The sequence below is a fragment of the Callithrix jacchus genome, chromosome 6 (assembly GCF_049354715.1).
Source record: "Callithrix jacchus isolate 240 chromosome 6, calJac240_pri, whole genome shotgun sequence".
NCBI lineage: Eukaryota > Metazoa > Chordata > Mammalia > Primates > Cebidae > Callithrix > Callithrix jacchus.
Window position 1 is genome coordinate 16378940 of NC_133507.1, and position 16585 is coordinate 16395524.

Here is a 16585-nt window from a genome sequence, read left to right on the forward strand (position 1 = left end):
AGGGGATTAGCTAGAGTATAGTTGTCTGGGTCGCTTAAAAGGTCGGGTGTGAATAAGGTTAGGCTTATTAGGCATAGGAGGAGAAAAATTAACCCCAGATATCTTTGGTTGTGTAGTAGGGGTGAAATATGATTTTGTCGGGGTTTGATGTCACTCCTGAAGGGTTATTTGATCCTGTCTCGTGCAGAAACAAAAGGTGGATAGTTGCTAGGGCTGCAGTAATGAAAGGTAAGATGAAGTGGAAAGTAAAGAATCGTGTAAGGGTGGCCTTGTCGACTGAGAAGCCGCCTCAGATTCATTGTACAAGGTCAGATCCAGTATAGGGAATGGCTGATAGTAGATTTGTAATTACTGTAGCCCCTCGGAATGATACCTGGCCTCATGGAAGGATGTAGCCTATAAATGCTGTGGCTATAGTTTTAAGTAGAAGGCTAATAGCGATGTTTCAAGTCTCCAAAAAGAGAAAAGATCCATAATACAGGCCTTGGCCAATATGAAGAAAGAGGCAGACAAGAATGTGGAGGCAGCATTGGCACGTAAGTAACGGATTATTCAGCTGTAATTAACATCTTGGGTGATATGGGCGACTGAGGAAAAGGCTGTTGAAGTGTCTGATGTGTAGTGTATGGCTAAGAACAAGCCTGTGGTAATTTGAATAATTAGGCAGATGCCGAGAAGTGAGCTGAAATTTCATCAGGAGGAAATGTTAGATGGTGTGGGGAGGTCGATGAATGAGCTGTTGATAATTTTTGTTAGTGAGCGTGTTTTGTGGGGGATAATCATTATGATTCTTTTAGTTGAAGTACAACAATTTTTTTTCATGTCATTGGTCATGGTTATAATCCATGTGCGAATAATGACATGTGCTTTATTTTCATTAAGTATTATTTTAGTGATAGGGTTTGTAGGGTTTTCTTCTAAGCCTTCACCTATTTATGGGGGCTTAAGGTTGATTTTTAGTGGTGCTGTAGGTTGTGTAATTACATTATATTTTGGTGGACCTTTTATAGGGCTTATAGTTTTTTTTTTAAATTTATTTGGGTGGATTAATAGTCGTTTTTGGTTATACTGCAGCGATAGCAATTGATGAGTATCCTGAGATACATGAATATCAAGTACTGATATTTTGGGGTCTTTATTGTTAGGTAAAATGATGGAAATGACTATGGTAGGATTATTGGGTGAGTGTAATGAGATGGTAGAGATTACTGTTAATTATAAGACTGTAGCAAGTTGAATAATTTATGAGGGTGAGGGGCCAGGATTAATTCCTGAAGATCCTACAGGTACTGCTGGTTGATATCATTATGGGGTTTGAGTTGTTGGGCGTTGTATATAGGCATGCACATTGCGATTGAGCTTACTCTGGGTGGGGGTTAAATGGTTAAAAGTAATGCGAGAGTGGGTGGGATAAAGAAAGATAGGAAGTGGAGCTTAATTAGGCCTTTTTGGGTCGATGCAGTTGTGGAGATTGAAATTTGAGTCTCTGTTAGTATTTTTGGCATGGATTTTTCTAATCAAAATAGATCTAGTAATATTGAGGTGAAGTTCTGGCTTGCGGTTAAGCTTAAATGGGGGTTTAAGTGATGCGTAGTGGTTGAGTAAAAGCCTAGTATATTAGGAAAGTAAAAAGTTTTGGTTGGGGTGCTTAGTTTTGTATTGTTGGTTATGAGGTTGAGTTCTATTGCTAGAAGAAGCCCTAAAATAGTTACACCTAAAGGTGTTAGTTTGCTATAGTTATTTGAGGAAGTGAAGTAGGAGGAATACAATTAGAAATAAGAAATCCATTGAAAATACTACCTATTGCTAGGTGGTTAATTGGGCTTATTAGTAGAGGGTTATTTTCACTGACTGTAAGAAGAGTTGTAAAGTGGGGTTGTCCTGTTAGAGTATAAAAAATGATAAGGATGCTGTATATAGCTGTTAGGGAAGGGGCTAAGATAGTAATTATAAGGGCTCAGGCATTGGTATACGACATATTGGTGGTTTCGATAAGGTCTTTTGAGTAGAAGCCTGTGAGAAAAGGTATGTATATGAGTGCAAAGCTGCCGATGAGGAGGGAGGAAGCGGTAAAGGGTAAAGTTTTAAAGAGGCCTCCTATCTTTTGAATGTCTTGTTCATTGTTGAGGCTATGGATGATAGATCCTGCAGATAGAAGTAATCTGGCTTTAAAGAAGGCATGGGTTGGGAGGCCGAGGTGGGTGGATCACAAGGTCAAGAGATTGAGACCACCCTGGTCAACATGGTGAAACCGCGTCTCTACTAAAAATACAAAAAATTAGCTGGGCATGGTGGCGCGTGCCTGTAATCCCAGCTACTCACGAGGCTGAGGCAGGAGAATTGCCTGAACCCAGGAGGCGGAGGTTGCGGTGAGCCGAGATCGCGCCATTGCACTCCAGCCTGGGTAACAAGAGCGAAACTCCGTCTCAAAAAAAAAAAAAAAAAGGGCGTGGGTACAGATATGAAGAAAGGCTACATGCGGTAGATTAATGCCGACTGTTACTATCATGAGGCCTAGTTGGCTTGAGGTTGAAAAAGCTACAATCTTTTATATCATTTTGTGTTAGAGCATATATTGCTGCAAATAGGATGGAGATAGCATGAGTGTTTGAATAAGCAAGTTGTTTTTGATTAAGGGATGAAAGGAGAAAATTAAGAAGATTCCGGCAACGACTACTGTGCTAGGGTGAAGTAGTGCTGAAACTGGAGTAGGTCCTTCTATAGCGGAGGGTAGTCACGTGTGGAGACCAAATTGGGCTGATCTTCCTGTTGCAGCTAGGAGGAGGCTTATTAGAGGGAAGGAGTTTGGGGCAGAGTTAAGGATAAATCTTTGTTGAAAATCTCATGAGTCGGAGTATAGAAAGAATCATGCTATTGCTAGAATAAAACCGATATCAACGTTTGTACAGAATTGTTTGGAGGGCTGCTGTGTTGGCATCTGCTTGGCTGTGCCACCAGCTGATTACTAGAAAAGACATAAGGTCTATTCCTTCTCACCCAATAAAAAGTTGAAACAGGTTGATACTGGTGATTAGAATTAATATTGTAATAAGGAAGATGAGAAAATACTTGAGAAATTGGTTAACGTTTGGGTCTGAATTTATATATCATATTGAGAACTCTACAATTGACCAGGTGACAAATAATGCTATGGGGTAAATATTGTGGAAAACAAGTCTAAACTATAGTGATAATTTGTTAGTTTGAATTGTTGTTCAATGTCAGCTTGAAATTATAGATTCGTGGCCTGTGAAGATAAATATTGTTATGGATAGAATTCTAATCGGAAAAGCATATATGACAGCTAATTTTACATAATGCTGATATAAAATTTTTTTGCGGTAGTTAATTAGAGTAATTATGGTAGGTGTTAGTAAGGGGACTAGTGTAATTAAGGTGGTGAAAGAATGCATTTTTTTACTTTTATTTGGAGTTGCACCAGTGTTTTTGGCTCCTAAGACCAATGGATAACTGCTATCCTTTAAAAGCTGAGAAAGCCAAGCTGTTAGGCATGGGGACATGAATTAGCAGTTCTTGCATACTTTCTTGGTAGGTAAGAAGTTATGGACTTGGCCTGGCGTGGTGGCTTATGCCTATAATCCCAGCACTTTGGGAGACCGAGGCGGGTGGATCACGAGGTCACCATCCTGGTCAACATGGTGAAACCCCGTCTCTACGGGAAAAAAATACAAAAATTAGCTGGGCATGGTGGTGCGTGCCTGTAGTCCCAGCTACTCGGGAGGCTGAGGAAGGAGAATTGCTTGAACCCAGAAGGCGGAGGTTGCAGTGAGCCGAGATCACGCCATTGCACTCCAGTCTTGGTAACAAGAGCAAAACTCCATCTCAAAAAAAAAAAAAAAAGTTATGGATTTCTGTTGTTAGACTCACAATCTAATGTTTTGATTAAACTATAGCTACATGGTGCAGGTCCTATAATTGTTTTAGGGTTTAGGGTGAGGAGGAGGATTGGTGCCATATGCATTAGTGTGTTTTTCATGTGAAGAGGGGTTTTACATTTACTAGTACGATATGTTAATGTTCCTCGCTGTGTTGAGGTAAATATGTGTAGTGAATATAGGGCTGTATGTAAAGTGACGTATTTGTTGACAAACAAAACATGTGGCAAGGAATGTGGTTCCAATAGTAATGTGAAGGCCATGAAAGCCTGTAGCTGGAAAGAATGTAGAGCCATAAATACCGTCAGAAATAGGGCAGGAAGCTTCAGAGTATTCTGAGATTTGTAGAAGGGTAGAGTGAATGCCTAGTATAATAGTTATGGCTAGTGCTTGAGTTGATTCTTTCTGGTTAGCCTGTATTAGGCTGTGGTGTGCCCAAGTAACTGTAACTCCTGATGCAAGTAGAACAGATGTGTTTAGAAGTGGCCCTTCTAGAAGGTTAAGGGGGAAAATACCTGTGGGGGGTCAATGTCCTCCTGTTTGTGGGGTTGGGGCTAAGCTGGAATAATAAAATGCTCAGAATAAATCAGCCAAAAAGAAAATTTCTGAAATAATAGGATCATTCTGTATCGGAGGCCTTTTTGAACGGGCATAGTGTGGTAGCCTTGATATGTGCTCTCTTGGACTATATCACATCATCATTGAAATATGGTTATTGCACTAGCTAATAGTCCTGCGGTAAGAAGAGTATAGCAGACATGAAATCATATAATTAGGCTGGAGGTTACTAGAAAGGCGGACAGGGCTCTGGTTAGTGGTCAGGGACTTGGATTGACTATGTGATAAGCGTGTGTTTGGTGTGTCATTATGAATTATATAGATAGAGGCTGGCTAAAAATGTGAAAACATAGGCTTGAATTAGAGCTATGCCCAATTCTAGGATAATTAATAGGATGGTAATAATAATAGTAATTGTGGAAGAAGAGAGGTAGATGTATAGTAGAGGGAATGTGGTTTCTCTGAGTAGGTGCATTAGTAGGTGACCTGCTGTGATGTTGGCTGTTAATTGTATGGCTAGTACTAGTGGCTGAATAAAAAGGCTGATTGTTTCAATGATGATTAGTATGGGAATAAGTGGGATAGGTGTTCCTTGGGGTAAGAAATGGGCTAGAGATGCTTTTGTTTTAAATAGAAATCCTGTGAGTACAGTGGCTGCTCATAAGGGAAGTGCTATGCCTAAATGTACTGAGAGTTGAGGCATTTTTTCCATACCTGAAAAAGCCACAGACACTCAACACGAGCCCATGAAAGCAGCTGGGAGGGAGGCTGTACCTTGCAAAGCCACAGGGGAAGAGCTGCTCAAGGCTGTGGGAGCCCACTGCTTCCATCAGAGTGACCTAGATGTGAGACATGATGTCAAAGGTGATTATTTTAGAACTTTAAGATTTGACTGCCCTGCTGGATTTTGAACTTGCATGTGCCCTGCAACCCCTTTATTTTAGACAATTTCATTAGAAATGGCTCTATTTACTCAATGCCTACACCCATATTTTATCTAGGAAGTAAACAACTTGCTTTTGATTTTACAGGCTCATAGGTGGGAGGGACATGCCTTGTCTCTGATGAGACATTGGACTATGGAGTTAATGCTAAAATGAGTGAAGCCTTTGGGGAACTATTGGGAAGGCATGATTGGTTTTGAAATGTGAGGACATGAGATTTGGAAGGACCAGGGGCAGAATGGTATGGTTTAGCTGTGTCCCCACCCAAATCTTATCTTGAATTCATATGTGTCGTGGGAGGGACCCAGTGGGAGACAATTGAGTCATGGGGGCAGGTCTTTCCCATGTTGTTCTCATGATAGTGAATAAGTTTTATGTGACATGATTTTTTTTTTTTTTTTGTACTTTGGGCTCTGGGGTACCTGTGCACATCCTGAATCCTGCAGGATTGTTACATAGGTACATATGTGCCATGGTAGTTTATTGTCTCCATTGCTCTATTGCCTACATCAGGCATTTCTCCTGATGTTATGCCTCCCCATCCTCCCTGCCCCGCACTGTCCCTCCTTTCCCCTCTCCTCCACCCCCCCCCCACACCTACCCCAGTTAGTGTTGTTCATTTCCCTGTTGCCAAAGTGTTCTTATTGTTAGTCACCTGCCTATGAGTGTTTGGTTTTCTGTACTTGTGTCAGTTTGCTGAGAATGATGGTTTCTATATTCATCCATATCTCTACAAAGGAAATTCCCGATACCAAACCTGGCAGAGACACAACTAAAAAAGAAAACTACAGGCCAATATCCATGATGAACATTGATGCAAAAATCTTCAATAAAATACTGGCAAACCAAATCCAACAGCACATCAAAAAGCTTATCCAGTAGGTTTCATCCCAGGGATGCAAGGCTGGTTCAACATACACAAGTCTATCAACATAATCCACCCACCACATAAAGAGAACCAAAGACAAAAACCACATGATTATCTCAACAGATGCAGAGAAGGCCTTCAACAAAATTCAACAACTCTCTATGGTAACAACTCTCAAAAAACTAGGTCTCAATGGAATGTATCTCAAAATAATAAAAGCTATTTATGACAAACCCACAGCCAGTATCATACTGAATGGGCAAAAACTAGAAGCATTCCCTTTAAAAACTGGCACTAGGCAAGCATGCCCTCTCTCACCATTCCTATTTGACATGATGGTTTTATCAGGAGTTTACCTGTACAAGCTCTCTTCACCTGCCACTACCCATGTAAGATGTGACTTGCTCCTCCTTGCCTTCCACCATAATTGTCAGGCCTCCACAGCCACATAGAATTATAAATTCATTAAACCTCTCTCCTTTGTAAATTGCCCAATCTCAAGTATGTCTTTATCAGCAGGGTGAAAGTGGACTAACACACCACCCAACGTGGGTGGGTACATCCAATCAGCTAAATACCCATGTGGAACAGAAAGACAAAGAAAACGTGAATTCACTCTTTCTTCTGCAGCAGGGACACTCTTCTCCTGCCCTTGTACCACACAACTTTCACCACTCCCCTGTTCCCCATCCTGGGTTCTCGGGCCTTCAGCCTCGGACTGAGAATTACACCACTGGTTTCCCTGGTTATGAGGCTTTTGGATTTGGACTAAGCTACACTACAGCTGCTCTGGTTCTCCAGCTTGAAAATAGCCTTTCATGGGACTCCTCAACTTCCATAATGACATGAGTCAAGCACCTAATAATCTCCTATCTATCGTCAGTCAATCTCTCCGTCTCCCTACCTATTTACCTACCCACCTATCTATCCACGCATCCTATTGGTTCTGTCTCTGGAAAAGCCTGATATATCTAGTAAAAGATAAAAAGGTCAAACTGAGACAAAGCCTAGAAATTGTAGCAGACACTGGCTAAATGCTCACCACATCCATTTTTCTCTTCTTGTAAGTAGATTTTGCGAACTTCTCTCATATATATGAGAGACCATGTCAGCAGTTCTTGCCATAGATAGTGAATAAAAGTGATTTGTCACTTGCAGTTAAGTGACAGAAATTACATAAGAACCTGCCTTGTCCTTGCACTCCCTTCTTCCTATCTACCAGCTGGATGATGTCAGGACAACCCTTCACTGTGTATTGAAGGAGACCATCACATGGCAGGAGCCTGAGTCCCCGAATAGTTGCCTGGAGAAGAGGCCCACTCCCACGCTATCTAAATTTGGACCAGCGAGCAGAGTGAATAGAAAAGAAACCCTCACTGTGTTGATCCATCGAGATTTTGAAATTGTAATAGAAGCCAGCATCATTTACAAGTAGAGCCTAAATGCGGGAAAAGAGGGAACATTATGTAACAAGAGCTAAATTTATGTACACTTAGGAAGTGAATGTCCAGAGTCAAAGAACAGATAAATTGCTTGGTAATTCTGTATGTCACTAAATATTCCCCTTGGATTCCTGTCAGTGGTCAGCTTCTCCTGTCCATTTAAAAATAATGCATTTTCAGCATGTTTGTGGGTACAGTTATTATATGTAAAAGGGATAAACCAGCATGCTCCCCAAACTGACTGCACTGTGATGGATTCCCAAAGGAGGTGAGATTTCTCTCCACTGGAGAGAAGTTTATTAGCTAGTCAACAAAGTGCTAGAGTGTATTTTCTGAGATACTTGCTTAGGAGCTCAAAATTTAAACTTGCAACATTGGCTTAGCCTCTTGTTTAAGATAATAAAAGTTGCTTCCATTGGAGATATATTATTCAGAATGCCCATTGTGTATATTTTTCCAATTAATTGGACTTTAATTACTTTGCAGAAAATCTATAAAAAGAGTCATCAAAGTTTCGAAGATGAGAACAAGCTAGTTCCTATTCCATTTACTTTCCATTGAGCTATCTCACCATGAAACCGAAGAAAAAAAAATGGCCTATTTAATTTTCTTCTGTCGAGGTTTATAAAAGGCCCAATAGAGGCTACTATCTCTAATTTTTGAAAGAGATAATTATTTAGAAATACAAATGCCAAGAAATAAAATAGGCTCAGGTATGCTGTGCTAAATCAAGGTGACCCTTCATGTTAGTTTCTTATAGCACTTGTGTGTGTGTATACAGAAATTTACACACACACACACACACGTGCGTGTGCGTATCCGCTCATTATTCAGCCCAAGCAAGGTTAGAAAAAATCCAACAAGAATGTAGTAACATAAAGCTAATTCCTTGATATTTCGCATTTCCATATTTTTTTCTAGGGTACTTTCACTTGCCTATGTTGGAGGGTAAAATAAAAAGGATTATATTTGTAAATGTTTAAGAAAATGTATTTAACCTCAATGACTGAATATATAGTTCAGTGGGAAAAGGGTGAAGATACAACATTTGACTAAGACATAATAGTTTAACTAGAAGGAAGTTGATCACAGTCAGCTGGTGGGAGGAACTTAGGTACCATGGATGCAAACAGGGGATTGAGTGGTAAGAGAAAGAATACTGCGTGTGATCTGGGCTGTATCCTGCCCTTTACTCCATTAGAGCATTGGTGTTAAATGGAGAGGGACCACTTTTAAATCCCATCCTAAATATGTCCAATGTGGTCAATGAAAAAAATTATTTTTGGCCTTTGGAGCAGTACAGCAGACTAGAGAGGAAGCTAGAAGCTAAATAATAAGCAAAACCTGAAATTAAAAACCCATCAAAGCCTATCAGTTCAGTATGGTGAGGATATATATATCCTTACCTAGAGGGAGATGATTGCCCTTGAGGACGTCTCAAAAATCTCTTTCCAGATCTGCACTTTGATGCTGTAAGATTCCGAGTTGAGAGATAATTGGCTGAATATTTTGTCTTTGATTTGGAATTTCAAATCTTCAACCAAGTCCTAGATGCAATTGCAACAATGCTTCTTTTCTGACCACAGCTACTGATATCTACTTCATCATACTGTTGAGTATTTTCCTGTAACCTGAATTAGTTGAACATTTCTGACAAGTATTGCAATGGCTTCATTCCATGATATGTCTCTCAGGGCACTCTTGGAAATTAAATGTTACTTCTCAACAGTTATCTGCTTATTTCATCCTCATTTTATTAAATAATCATAAAAAAACTTTCAAATTTAAATATCCCTGCTCTGTTATCTGAAAGTTCTGGCAAGACAGGTAGGCTGGATGAAAGGAAGCCAACCCTGGTCTCTTTGTCCTTTTTCAGTGAATTTTCCATTGGCATTGAGTGCATCCCAAGTCTGGGGCTTTATGGAGTTTTAATGGTCTGTGCTCACTGGGGTCCTGGTTTATTTTCAGCAACCACAGTTGAAATTGCTGCTGTTTAGAAGTGGCTCAAACATTTTTAACAATATTAAAAATACCTAACCTCACAAGATCAAAAGAATGAACTATTTTTTATTTTGTTTTTGAAAAGTTTTTTTTTTTTTTGCTAGATTCCTGAAGATTTATTCTGGCTGAAAAAATAAGTAGGAAGGGTTCCAAGACCCATGCAGGTGATCTTGTGACAATGATTAGACACTTTATCTGGGTCCAGTTGGTTATAAGGGCTTGCCCCTCATTTTAGGCATGGTTTCTTCTAGAAGAGTTATATGAGGTTACCTGACTACCGAATTTGGAGGAGAGAGTATTGTCCTCATTTAAAGAAGTTCAGTCAGTGAGACATTAATGACTTGTTTAAATTTAACAAAACAGAGTTATGCTGAATTCCAAGCTCAGCTATTCCAGAGAAGCATGGAGTAGCAGAGAGGTCTTGGGCTTTGAACGTAGACACACTTGTTTTGATTCTAGAAGCTACCACTTACTAGCTGTACATCCTTTTACATCTTAGTAATCTCTGAGTGTCAGATTTCTAAAAATCAAAATAGAGTTCAACTTACAGGGCTGATAGAAATTATCAAAAAATACCTTTCATGTATCCAAATTATAATCAATAATAATAAATGATATCCACTATTATTATATTGCTTGTATTAATCCCAACACGCTGCTTAGTTTAAGGCTGACAATTGTGATATAAATCATGCTATAGCCCAGGAATGTTACTTAGAAAGCCTAAAGTTCTATTCCCTTCCCTTTACCACTCAACATGGTAGTTTCTTCTTCATCAAAAGCACAATATATATAGGTCTGAGGTTTTCACAAAGAAGGCTGCGTATATTAGCTAACGCAAAAGCGAAAATGTGCATTGTTATCCCAGTTTTCCCTCTCTTAATTCTATCGTGTGATCGTAGGCAAGTATGTACAATTTTCCATTTCTTTGAGAGGAAGGGCAGAGGACTTTATCTGCTGTATCTCTGTAATTATTTCCAAGGCGTGAGTGAGAGTGACTGCAGTATTGTCCCTCAAGTACTTGGCATTCCTTGGAAGAAAACATGATGTAATTGGGCTTTAATAACTTGGATGAAAATGTATCCTAGGGCCATAAAATGTTTCTCTACAACATTAGATCTAGGCGAGTTATTATGATTACCTCTTAAGAAGTGTTTGGATTAACAGATATGTGATTATAAAGTCCATTACAAAGGCAGAATCAGAAGGATGAGGTATAGAAGAGTACCCTGATATTTCAATGCTTTCTATTCATGAACATTTTAAACAGAAAAGTTCTTTTACCACTTCTGCTGCCAGGCTCAGTGGGAGAATACCTGAACAAGGAGGTCTGTCCTGAATATTATTTCTGTCTCCCTACTTCCCCTACATTAGAAGCTTTCTTAAAGAAACTCCTGTCTGTAGCCATGCTTGATGATTACTGTTAGGTGTCACTTCACTGAATAGAGGGCTGCCTAGATGGCTGATGGAGCATTGTTTCTGGGCATATCTCTGAGAGTGTTTAAAGAAAAGATTGTTATGTGAGTTGGTAGACTGAGTGGGGAAGATTTGTGCCCAACGTGGATGGACATGATTCAATCAACTTGGGGCCCCAATGGAACAAACAGGTAGAAAAAGCATCAATTCTCTCCTTCTCTCTTCAGGAAAGGGACACTCATTTCCTGCCCTTGGATATCAGAATTCCAGCTTCTCCAGGCTTTGAACTCTGAAAGTTGCACCTTTACCCTCTCAGACCTCTCAGATCTTTGGTCTTGGACTGAGGATTACAACATTGGCTTCTTTAGTTCTCAGTCCTTCGGACTTGTTCTAAGACCTGTTACTGGCTTCTCTGGGTCTCTAGCTTACAGGCAGCCTATGATGAGACTTCTCAGCCTCTATAATCATGGGAGCCAATTCCCCCCTAATAAGTCCCTTTCATCTATCTATCATCTACATGTTTTTCTGTCTATCAATTAATCATCTATCAGTCTGTCTGCCTATCCATCTACCTATTTTTCTAGCTATCCTATTGGCTCCTTCTCCAGAAGTCCCTGACTAATATAGCATGTGTATAGGCAATGATAAGGGAGTCAAACCACTTGGGTCTACCAGTTTAGCCCCACCAAGCTATGTGATTAATTACAACATTCATTCAGTAAACACTGAGTGCCTTCTGTGCTAGGTATTATAGATATGAAAATATATACAACATGATAATTGACTTCAGTTGAAAATTGCTTAGTGGCGGTAACCAGATGTGCAAAAATAAATCTATTTAATTCTTAAAACATTTCTTTTTTTTTGAGATGGAGTTTTTCTCTTGTTACCCAGGCTGGAGTGCAATGGCGCGATCTCGGCTCACCGCAACCTCCGCCTCCTGGATTCAGGCAATTCTCCTGCCTCAGCCTCCTGAGTAGCTGAGATTACAGGTATGCACCACCTTGCCAAGCTAATTTTTTGTATATTTAGTAGAGATGGGGTTTCACCATGTTGACCAGGAAGGTCTCGATCTCTTGACCTCGTGATCCACCCGCCTCGGCCTCCCAAAGCGCTGGCATTACAGGCGTGAGCCACCGTTCCCGGCCAATTCTTAAAACATTTTATGGCTGATTTCCCATAGTTGATTATTCCTAGCCAATTATAGTAATTTCAGTGAATTCAGTGATAGAGCTCTAAGTCTAAGCTAACTTCATTACTAAAACATTAGGTGTAATTTTTTCAGACACTTCTGGAAAAAATGCCATCTTGCTCTGAAGTTGTCATCTAATGCTCTTAAGGTACACCACCTTAAAAGGTTGTTAAATCTCCCAGTTGCAAAGTAGAGCGTGGGAAAGAGACTGTGGCCTACGTAAAACACATAAGCATTTGGTTCATGCAAGCTGAAGTTGTCTTGCTCTGCCTGTGGACTTAATGCTATCTAAGCTAGTAAATGACTATCGTTTAGCCCAGTCTGAAATAAATTTTTACTTACTTGCAGCCAGAACCATCATAGCTGAGTGTAGTTTAATTTAACGCTTTCCATATCACATGATCATGAAAGTCTCCTCTGATTCTTGTTTAAAACTCAAACTCTTGGGTAACCCTTAAGGATAATCTGACCCACTAGGACTGACATGAGGCCCAGGAATCGGGGTTTTTAATAAGTGTCCCAGGTGATGTTCCTCTTTAGCTATAGTTCAGATCATTGTTCTGAGTGCTAGAATAGGGACACAAATGAAGTGCAGGCTTAGCAACTGACTCAGCCTGGAGGAGTTAGGGATGGTCTTCTCAAACAAGGGGCCATTTGAGCTGTGCCTTGAAGAATGAGTTGGGGCTTGCTAGGCTAAGAAGACACGGAAACATGTTCCCAACAAAGGAAGTCTCAACAAAATAATTCTCTCTCAGGCCTTTACTTTCTCATCTATAAGATGAGGACATTATGAAAGAAAGTCTTGGACTTGACTAAGATGGCCAATGAAAAGCAGCTATAGTATTCAACACTCCTGGAGAGAAATGAAAATGGCGAGTGAACTCACGACCTTCAACTGAAATATCCAGGTTCTCACATTGGGACTGCCTAGACAAACAGCTCGACCCACAGAGAATGATGAAAAGCAGAATGGGGCGATGGCACACGTGGGAGTGGCATAGAGCCAAAAGAACCACTACCCCAGCCAAGGGAAGTGGTGAGTGTTGTGTGATTCCCCTCTGGGAAATCCCACTTCTCCAACAGTTCTTCGCAACCAGCAGATGAAGAGATGCCCTTCTAAGCCCACACCACCAGTGCCTTTGGCCTGATACAGAGAGCTGTGTGAAGTCCCTGCAGAGCAGCTGCTGGGGCACTCACAGAGACCCAGTTTTGCATACTCTGGCCACAGGATTTTTGGCAAGGTAGGAGATTCATTCCTACATACCCTTAGGAGGGGAGCTAAATCCAGGGACTGAGCAGCATCATTCTGCAAGCCCCACTTCCATGACATCTCACAAGTTAAGACCCATTGGCTTGGAATTCCAGCTAGCCAGTGGCAACAGGCTGGAGTCTGCCTGAGAAAGACCAAGTTCCTGGGGAGATGGGTGGCTGCCATTCTGCAGTCTGGATGATAGCTGTTCCAGCCTGCCAGCTCTGGGGAAGAGTCCAGACAGCCCAGATGAAGAAGACCCCCCACTACAACACAGCACAGCTCTGCTACCGTAAAGCAGCCAGACTGCTTCCTTAAGCAGGTCCCTGATCCCATTCCTCCTGACTGGGTGAGACCTCCCAACAGAGGTCTCCAGCCACCTCCTTCAGGTACAATTTGGGCTGGCAATGGGTCAGCATGTCCCTGGGACTCAGTGTCCAGAGGAAGAAGCAGGCTGAAATCTTTGCTGTTCTGCAGTCTTCAATGATAGTACTTCAAGGTACATGAAAAACCAAAGCAACTAGGATCTAGAGTGGACCCCTAGCAATCTGCAGCAGTCTTACAGAAGAGTAGCTTGACTGTTAAAAGAAAAACAGAAAACAACAAAAACAACATCAACAAAAAGACCCCACAAAAACTCCATTCCAGGGTCAGCACCCTCAAAGATGGAAGGTAGTTAAGCCCACAAAGATGAGAAAGAATCAGCACAAAAACCCTGAAAACTCAAAAAGCCAGAGTGCCTTATCTCCTCTAAATTACTGCAACATCTTTCCAGGAAGAGCACAAAACTGGGCTGGGGCTGAGATGCTAAATAGACAGAAGTAGGTTTCAGAAGGTGGGTAATAATGAACTTTGATGAGCTAAAGGAGCATGTTGTAACCCAATGCAAAGAAGCTAAGAATCATGATAAAACAGTACTGAAGCTAATAGCCAGTGTTGAGATGAAAATAACCATCCTAATGGACCTCAAAAACATAACACAAAAAATTTATAATGCAATCACAAGCATCAATAGCAGAATTTTGGAGCTTGAAGAATATCTTTCTAAAATAAGACAGGCAAACAAGAATAGAGAGAGAATGAAAAGGAATGAACAAAACCTCTGAGAAATATGGGATTATGTAAAGAGACTGAACCTATGATGTATTAGGGTACCTGAAAGAGATGAGGAGAATGGAACCAAGTTGGAAAACATACTTCAGGGTATCATTCAGGAGAACTTCTTCAACCTAGCAAGACAGGACAACATTCAAATTCTAGACCTGCAGTGAACCCCAGTAAGATACTACCCAAGAGGATCAACCCCAAGACACATAATCATCAGATTCTCTAAGGTCAAAATGAAAAAAAAAAGGTAAGGTCAGTCAGAGAGAAAGGCCAGGTCACGTACAAAGGGAAGCCCATTAGACTAACAGTGGATCTCTCGGAAGAAATCGTACAAGCCAGAAGATATAGGGGGGCCAATATTCAAGATTCTTAAAAAAAAGTATTTCCAACTTAAAATTTTATATCTGACCAAACTAAGCTTCATACGAAAAGGAGAAATAAGATATTATTTGTACAAGCAAATACTGGGGAATTTGTCACCACCAGGGCTGCCTTGCAAGAGCTCCTGAAGGAAGCACTAAATCTGGAAAGGAAAAACGTGCTAGTCACTACAAAAGCACACTGAATTATACAGACCAGTGACACTATGAAGCAACCACATAGACAAGTCTGCAAGATAACTAGCTAGCATCATGATGACAGGATGGTATTCACATATAACAATACTAACCTTAAATGTAAATAGGCAAAATGCCCCAGTGAAAAGACAGAATCACAAGCTGGATAATGAACCAAGACCCATTGGTATGCTGTCTTCAGGAGAGCCACCTCATATTCAAAGAAACACATAGGCTTAAAATCAAGGGATGGAGGAAAATTCACCGAATGGAAAGCAGTGAAAAGCAGGGGGATTGCAATCCTTGTTTCTGACAAAACAGAGTTTAAACCAACAAAGTTCCAAAAAGACAAGAACATTACATAATGATAAAGGATTCAAGTCAACAATAACTAGCCATCCTAAATATATATACACCCAATACATAAAGCAAATTCTTGGAGACCTGCAAAGAGACTTAGACTCCCACACAAAAATAGTGGGTGACTTTAACACCTCACTGACATTATCAGACAGATCACTGAGGAGGAAAATTACAAAGATACTCAGAACCTGAACTCAGCTCTGGATCAAGTGGACCTGATAGATATCTACAGAACTATCCACCCAAAACAACAGAATTAACATTCTTCTCAAAAAGACATACAAGTGGCTAACAAACATATGAAAAATAGCTCAACATCAGTGACCATTAGAGAAATAGAAATCAAAACCACAGTGAGATACTATCTCACACCAGTTAGAATGGCTGTTATTAAAAGTTAAAAAGCAACAGATGCTGGCAAGATTGCAGAGGAAAAGAAATGCTTTCACATTGTTGGTGGAGTATAAATTAATTCAACCATTGTGGAAGACAGTGTGGTGATTCCTCAAAGACAGAGACAAATACCATTTGACTGAGCCATTCCGTTATTGGGTATGTACCCAGAGGGATATAAATCATCCTATAATAAGGATACATACATGTTTATTTTCATGGCAGCACTGTTCACAATAGCAAAGACATGGAATCAACCTAAATGCCTATAGTGATAGACTGGAGAAAGAAAATGTGGTACATATACACCATGAAATACTGTGCAGCCCTAAAAAGGAAGGAGAGTATGTCATTTACAGGGACATGAATGGAGTTAGAAGCCATTATCCTCAGCAAACTAATGCAGGAACAGAAAACCAAACACCAAGTGTTCTCACTTGGAAGTGGGAGCTGAACTGTGAGAACACATGGATACATCAGGGGGAACAACACATACTAGGGCCTCGGGGGGGGGGGGGGTGTGGTGAGGGGAGAACAAACCCCAGGAAGAATAACTAATGGATGCTCTGCTTAATACCGAGGTGATGGAATGACCTGTG

General features: G+C 40.6%; 1 long non-coding RNA gene across 1 annotated transcript in view; it reads right to left on the minus strand.

Annotated features, from left to right (window-relative positions):
• The window catches only part of LOC144582965 (uncharacterized), a 120515-nt gene that overhangs the window by 15544 nt on the left and 88386 nt on the right, over window positions 1-16585 (minus strand). Inside the window, exon 3 of the long non-coding RNA XR_013536629.1 lies at window positions 5169-5293. This is a non-coding gene — a long non-coding RNA (uncharacterized LOC144582965). The remainder of the gene's footprint in view (window positions 1-5168; window positions 5294-16585) is intronic.